We start from the raw sequence: 8,469 nt of genomic DNA on the forward strand, positions 1-8,469 counted from the left end.
CACATGTATACACACATACACATACTTATACTTATAAACACATGTATACACACATACACATACTTATACTTATAAACACATGTATACACACATACACATACTTATACTTATAAACACATGTATACATGCATACACATACTTATACTTATAAACACATGTATACATACATACACATACTTATACTTATAAACACATGTATACATGCATACACATACTTATACTTATAAACACATATATACATGCATACACATACTTATACTTATAAACACATGTATACACACATACACATACTTATACTTATAAACACATGTATACACATATACACATACTTATACTTATAAACACATATATACATACTTATACTTATAAACACATGTATACACACATACACATACTTATACTTATAAACTCATGTATACACACATACACATACTTATACTTATAAACACATGTATACACACATACACATACTTATACTTATAAACACATGTATACATGCATACACATACTTATACTTATAAACACATGTATACATACATACACATACTTATACTTATAAACACATGTATACATGCATACACATACTTATACTTATAAACACATGTATACACACATACACATACTTATACTTATAAACACATGTATACACACATACACATACTTATACTTATAAACACATGTATACACACATACACATACTTATACTTATAAACACATGTATACACACATACACATACTTATACTTATAAACACATGTATACACACATACACATACTTATACTTATAAACTCATGTATACACACATACACATACTTATACTTATAAACACATGTATACACACATACACATACTTATACTTATAAACACATGTATACATGCATACACATACTTATACTTATAAACACATGTATACATACATACACATACTTATACTTATAAACACATGTATACATGCATACACATACTTATACTTATAAACACATATATACATGCATACACATACTTATACTTATAAACACATGTATACACACATACACATACTTATACTTATAAACACATGTATACACACATACACATACTTATACTTATAAACACATATACACATACTTATACTTATAAACACATGTATAAACATATACACATACTTATACTTATAAACACATATATACATACATACACATACTTATACTTATAAACACATGTATACACATATACACATACTTATACTTATAAACACATATATACACATATACACATACTTATACTTATAAACACATATATACATACATACACATACTTATACTTATAAACACATGTATACACATATATACATACATACACATACTTATACTTATAAACACATGTATACACACATACACATACTTATACTTATAAACACATATACACATACATACACATACTTATACTTATAAACACATATATACATACATACACATACTTATACTTATAAACACATGTATACACATATATACATACATACACATACTTATACTTATAAACACATATATACATACATACACATACTTATACTTATAAACACATGTATACACATATATACATACATACACATACTTATACTTATAAACACATGTATACATACATACACATACTTATACTTATAAACACATGTATACACATATATACATACATACACATAATTATACTTATAAACACATGTATACACATATACACATACTTATACTTATAAACACATATATACACATATACACATACTTATACTTATAAACACATATATACATACATACACATACTTATACTTATAAACACATGTATACACATATATACATACATACACATACTTATACTTATAAACACATGTATACACACATACACATACTTATACTTATAAACACATATACACATACTTATACTTATAAACACATGTATACACATATACACATACTTATACTTATAAACACATATATACATACATACACATACTTATACTTATAAACACATGTATACACATATACACATACTTATACTTATAAACACATATATACATACTTATACTTATAAACACATGTATACACACATACACATACTTATACTTATAAACACATATACACATACTTATACTTATAAACACATGTATACACACATACACATACTTATACTTATAAACACATATACATGCATACACATACTTATACTTATAAACACATGTATACACACATACACATACTTATACTTATAAACACATGTATACACACATACACATACTTATACTTATAAACACATGTATACACACATACACATACTTATACTTATAAACACATGTATACATGCATACACATACTTATACTTATAAACACATGTATACACACATACACATACTTATACTTATAAACACATGTATACACACATACACATACTTATACTTATAAACACATATATACATGCATACACATACTTATACTTATAAACACATGTATACACACATACACATACTTATACTTATAAACACATATATACATGCATACACATACTTATACTTATAAACACATGTATACACACATACACATACTTATACTTATAAACTCATGTATACACACATACACATACTTATACTTATAAACACATATATACATGCATACACATACTTATACTTATAAACACATGTATACACACATACACATACTTATACTTATAAACACATGTATACACACATACACATACTTATACTTATAAACACATGTATACACACATACACATACTTATACTTATAAACACATGTATACACATATATACATACATACACATACTTATACTTATAAACACATATATACATACATACACATACTTATACTTATAAACACATGTATACACATATATACATACATACACATACTTATACTTATAAACACATGTATACATACATACACATACTTATACTTATAAACACATGTATACACATATATACATACATACACATAATTATACTTATAAACACATGTATACACATATACACATACTTATACTTATAAACACATATATACACATATACACATACTTATACTTATAAACACATATATACATACATACACATACTTATACTTATAAACACATGTATACACATATATACATACATACACATACTTATACTTATAAACACATGTATACACACATACACATACTTATACTTATAAACACATATACACATACTTATACTTATAAACACATGTATACACATATACACATACTTATACTTATAAACACATATATACATACATACACATACTTATACTTATAAACACATGTATACACATATACACATACTTATACTTATAAACACATATATACATACTTATACTTATAAACACATGTATACACACATACACATACTTATACTTATAAACACATATACACATACTTATACTTATAAACACATGTATACACACATACACATACTTATACTTATAAACACATATACATGCATACACATACTTATACTTATAAACACATGTATACACACATACACATACTTATACTTATAAACACATGTATACACACATACACATACTTATACTTATAAACACATGTATACACACATACACATACTTATACTTATAAACACACGTATACATGCATACACATACTTATACTTATAAACACATGTATACACACATACACATACTTTAACTTATAAACACATGTATACACACATACACATACTTATACTTATAAACACATATATACATGCATACACATACTTATACTTATAAACACATGTATACACACATACACATACTTATACTTATAAACACATGTATACACGCATACACATACTTATACTTATAAACACATGTATACACACATACACATACTTATACTTATAAACACATATATACATGCATACACATACTTATACTTATAAACACATGTATACACACATACACATACTTATACTTATAAACACATGTATACACACATACACATACTTATACTTATAAACACATGTATACACACATACACATACTTATACTTATAAACACATATATACATACATACACATACTTATACTTATAAACACATGTATACACACATACACATACTTATACTTATAAACACATGTATACACACATACACATACTTATACTTATAAACACATGTATACACACATACACATACTTATACTTATAAACACATGTATACATGCATACACATACTTATACTTATAAACACATGTATACACACATACACATACTTATACTTATAAACACATGTATACACACATACACATACTTATACTTATAAACACATATATACATGCATACACATACTTATACTTATAAACACATGTATACACACATACACATACTTATACTTATAAACACATGTATACACGCATACACATACTTATACTTATAAACACATGTATACACACATACACATACTTATACTTATAAACACATATATACATGCATACACATACTTATACTTATAAACACATGTATACACACATACACATACTTATACTTATAAACACATGTATACACACATACACATACTTATACTTATAAACACATGTATACACACATACACATACTTATACTTATAAACACATATATACATACATACACATACTTATACTTATAAACACATGTATACACACATACACATACTTATACTCATAAACACATGTATACACACATACACATACTTATAAACACATATATACAGGCATACACATACTTATACTTATAAACACATGTATACACACATACTTATACTTATAAACACATGTATACACACATACACATACTTATACTTATAAACACATGTATACACACATACACATACTTATACTTATAAACACATATATACATACATACACATACTTATACTTATAAACACATGTATACACACATACTTATACTTATAAACACAGGTATACACATATATACATACATACACATACTTATACTTATAAACACATGTATACACATATATACATACATACACATACATATACTTATAAACACATGTATACACATATATACATACATACACATAAATATATTTATAAACACATGTATACACATATATACATACATACACATACATATACTTATAAACACATGTATAGACATATATACATACATACACATACATATACTTATAAACACATGTATACACATATATACATACATACACATACTTATACTTATAAACACATGTATACACATATATACATACATACACATACATATACTTATAAACACATGTATACACATATATACATACATACACATACTTATAAACACATGTATACACATATATACATACATACACATACATATACTTATAAACACATGTATACACATATATACATACATACACATACACATACTTATAAACACATGTATACACATATATAAATACATACACATACATATACTTATAAACACATGTATACACATGTATACACATGTATACACATATATAGATACATACACGTACATATATCTTACTCCTGCTTAACCCACACACCATTCATTTTCCACAGGGAATCTAACGGGTATCCAACCCTGTGAGAGCAAAGCCAGCTGCTTCTGAGTATGGGCCCAATAGATTTTTTTTTTTTTTTAATGCATGGGGCAAATCGGGACAGATGGCTAGCAACCCGGGACAGGGGGACAGACCCCTAAAATCGGGACTGTCCCACGAAAATCGGGACAGTTGGGGGATATGTTATACTTATAAACACATGTATACACATACATACAAAAATTTGAAATGTGGTGGGCGGGGCTTAGAAAATCATAAGACCAAAGTAATATAAATACATTTCTAAATAAAGTCACATATTTTAATACACTTAGGCAGCAAATTAAACACAATCTCAAGCCACTGGTATGGCTATGTGAGCTATGTATTTAATTAGCCTTTGCAAAGACATTGCTAAATATTTTTATCTTAATTGGACATTTAATAATAAATTCTTTAAAACTGCTCTCTGCATTCCCCATTAATATTCTAGATTCTGGCCTTTAAAGTCAGCACAATAGCACACTACATAGCATACACTTACACATGCAGATACACACACACTACATAGCATACACTTATACATGCAGATACACACACACTACATAGTATACACTTATACATGCAGATACACACACACTACATAGCATACACTTATGTATGTGTATGCATGTGTTTATAAGTATAACATACCCCCCAACTGTCCCGATTTTCGTGGGACAGTCCCGATTTTAGGGGTCTGTCCCCCTGTCCCGGGTTGCTAGCCATCTGTCCCGATTTGCCCCATGCATTAAAAGAAAAAAATTCTATTGGGCCCATACATACTTATACTTATAAACACATGTATACACATATATACATACATGTATGTATGTGTATACATGTGTTTATAAGTATAACATACCCCCCAACTGTCCCGATTTTAGGGGTCTGTCCCCCTGACCCGGATTGCTAGCCATCTGTCCCAATTTGCCCCATGCATTAAAAAAAAATTTCTATTGGGCCCATACATACACATATATACATACATACACATACACATACTTATAAACACATGTATACACATATATACATACATACACATACATATACTTATAAACACATGTATACACATATATACATACATACACATACATATACTTATAAACACATGTATACACATACATACTTATACTTATAAACATATGTATACACATATATACATACATACACATACTTATAAACACATGTATACACATATATACATACATACACATACTTATAAACACATGTATACACATATATACATACATACATATACTTGTTCTGGTAACTGGGGGTTGTGTCTAGTCACTGGTGATGGTGTCTAGCCTTTTTAGATGGTGTCTAGTTACTAAGGCATGGCCTGGTTACTGGGGGCATGGTCTGATCACTTGGGGCATGGTCTGGTCACTGGGGAGGGTGTCTAGTCACTGGTGGGGTCTACTCACTGGGGACATGGTCAGGTCACTGGGGATGGTGACTAGTCATTATGGACGATGTCTAATCCCTAGGGGCATGGTATGGTCACTGGGGCCATGGTCTGGCCACTGGAGGCATGTTCTGGTCACTTGGGCATGGTCTTGTCACTGGGGAGGGTGTCTAGTCACTGGGGGGAGTCTAGTCACTGGGGACATGGTCTGGTCACTGGGGATGGTGTCTAGTTACAAGGGACGATGTCTAATCACTAGGGGCATGGTCTGGTCACAGGGGGGGGTGTCTAGTTACAAGGGGCGATGTCTAATCACTAGGGGCATGGTCTTGTCACTGGGGATAGTGTCTAGTTACAAGGGGAAATGTCTAATCACTAGGGGCATGGTCTTGTCTTTGGGGCGGGGTGTCTAATCACTGGGGGCATGGTCAGGACTCTGAGGGGTATAGTCACTGCGGCGGTCTAATCACTGGGAACTAGTCAATGTGTCTAGTCAATACACTCTCTTGGTTCTTTACTTACTGACTGAATGTAAACAAATTTAGCTGGGTTAAGCACATAGACTCTCTCCTCAGGTAGAAGAGATCATTCCTCAGGCTGGGACTGTATTTGTATGTATATCACTTTATGGAGGCAGCTAGACAGTTAGAGAGGAGGGGTTTGGCTTACCTTTTTAAGACCTGTACAGGAAGTACAGGAAGTCAAAATCCTCTTTCTGCTTGTTCCTTGGAAAATTTTCACATGAAGCGTTCCAAGAGAGTAAAAGTACCTCCAAAACGATTCATGGAGTCCCAGAGAAATGTGCAGAAAGAGAAGTTGTGGAGGAAAGTGAAGCAGAGGAATGGATCGCACTTTCGCCTGATGCGATGGGTCATACTCCATTACTTAATACACCCCTTGCCCCTCCCCAGGGTGGGTCTGGTGAGGGTGGCAGTTCCCCACTTTTGACTGAAATTTTCGATCAGGCCTTGTTAGAGGCCAATGATCTGGAGGGTGGCTAGGGGGGCTCAGGGTAATTTGGGCCTATCAGATGCTGTGTCTGAGTCATTGGGCCCTCTGGCCCATGCAGTCCCTTCACATTTGGCAGACAAGGCGGTCGCTGGTCCCTCACACCACTTTGCCCTTCCATCTCCCTGGGCTTGGCAGTTCCCTTCGATCGGTGGTTTTCCTAGCGGGAGCGCTGGGGCCTTACCTGGGCCTTCAATGGCCTGGTACAGTGAATCCATCACGGTGGCGGTGTCCCTCTTCCAAATTATGGCGGCGTTAATGTCCGGGGCCCTGGGCGGGTCTCCCATGGCCTATGGTCCATCTTTCATTGGGCCACGTGCTCCTCCGATGGCGTCGGCTTTCTCCGCAATGACTTCCGGTCCTAGTTCCTCCAGCGGCGGTACTTCCGGTGATGTAACTTCCAGAATCGACATTCGACGCCCAGCCCTGAAGAGGAGTGCATAGAGTTCAGCTCTAGAGTTTAGCTCCAGGGGGTAGGC

Source organism: Bombina bombina, chromosome 1, assembly GCF_027579735.1.
Source record: "Bombina bombina isolate aBomBom1 chromosome 1, aBomBom1.pri, whole genome shotgun sequence".
Classification (NCBI taxonomy): domain Eukaryota; kingdom Metazoa; phylum Chordata; class Amphibia; order Anura; family Bombinatoridae; genus Bombina; species Bombina bombina.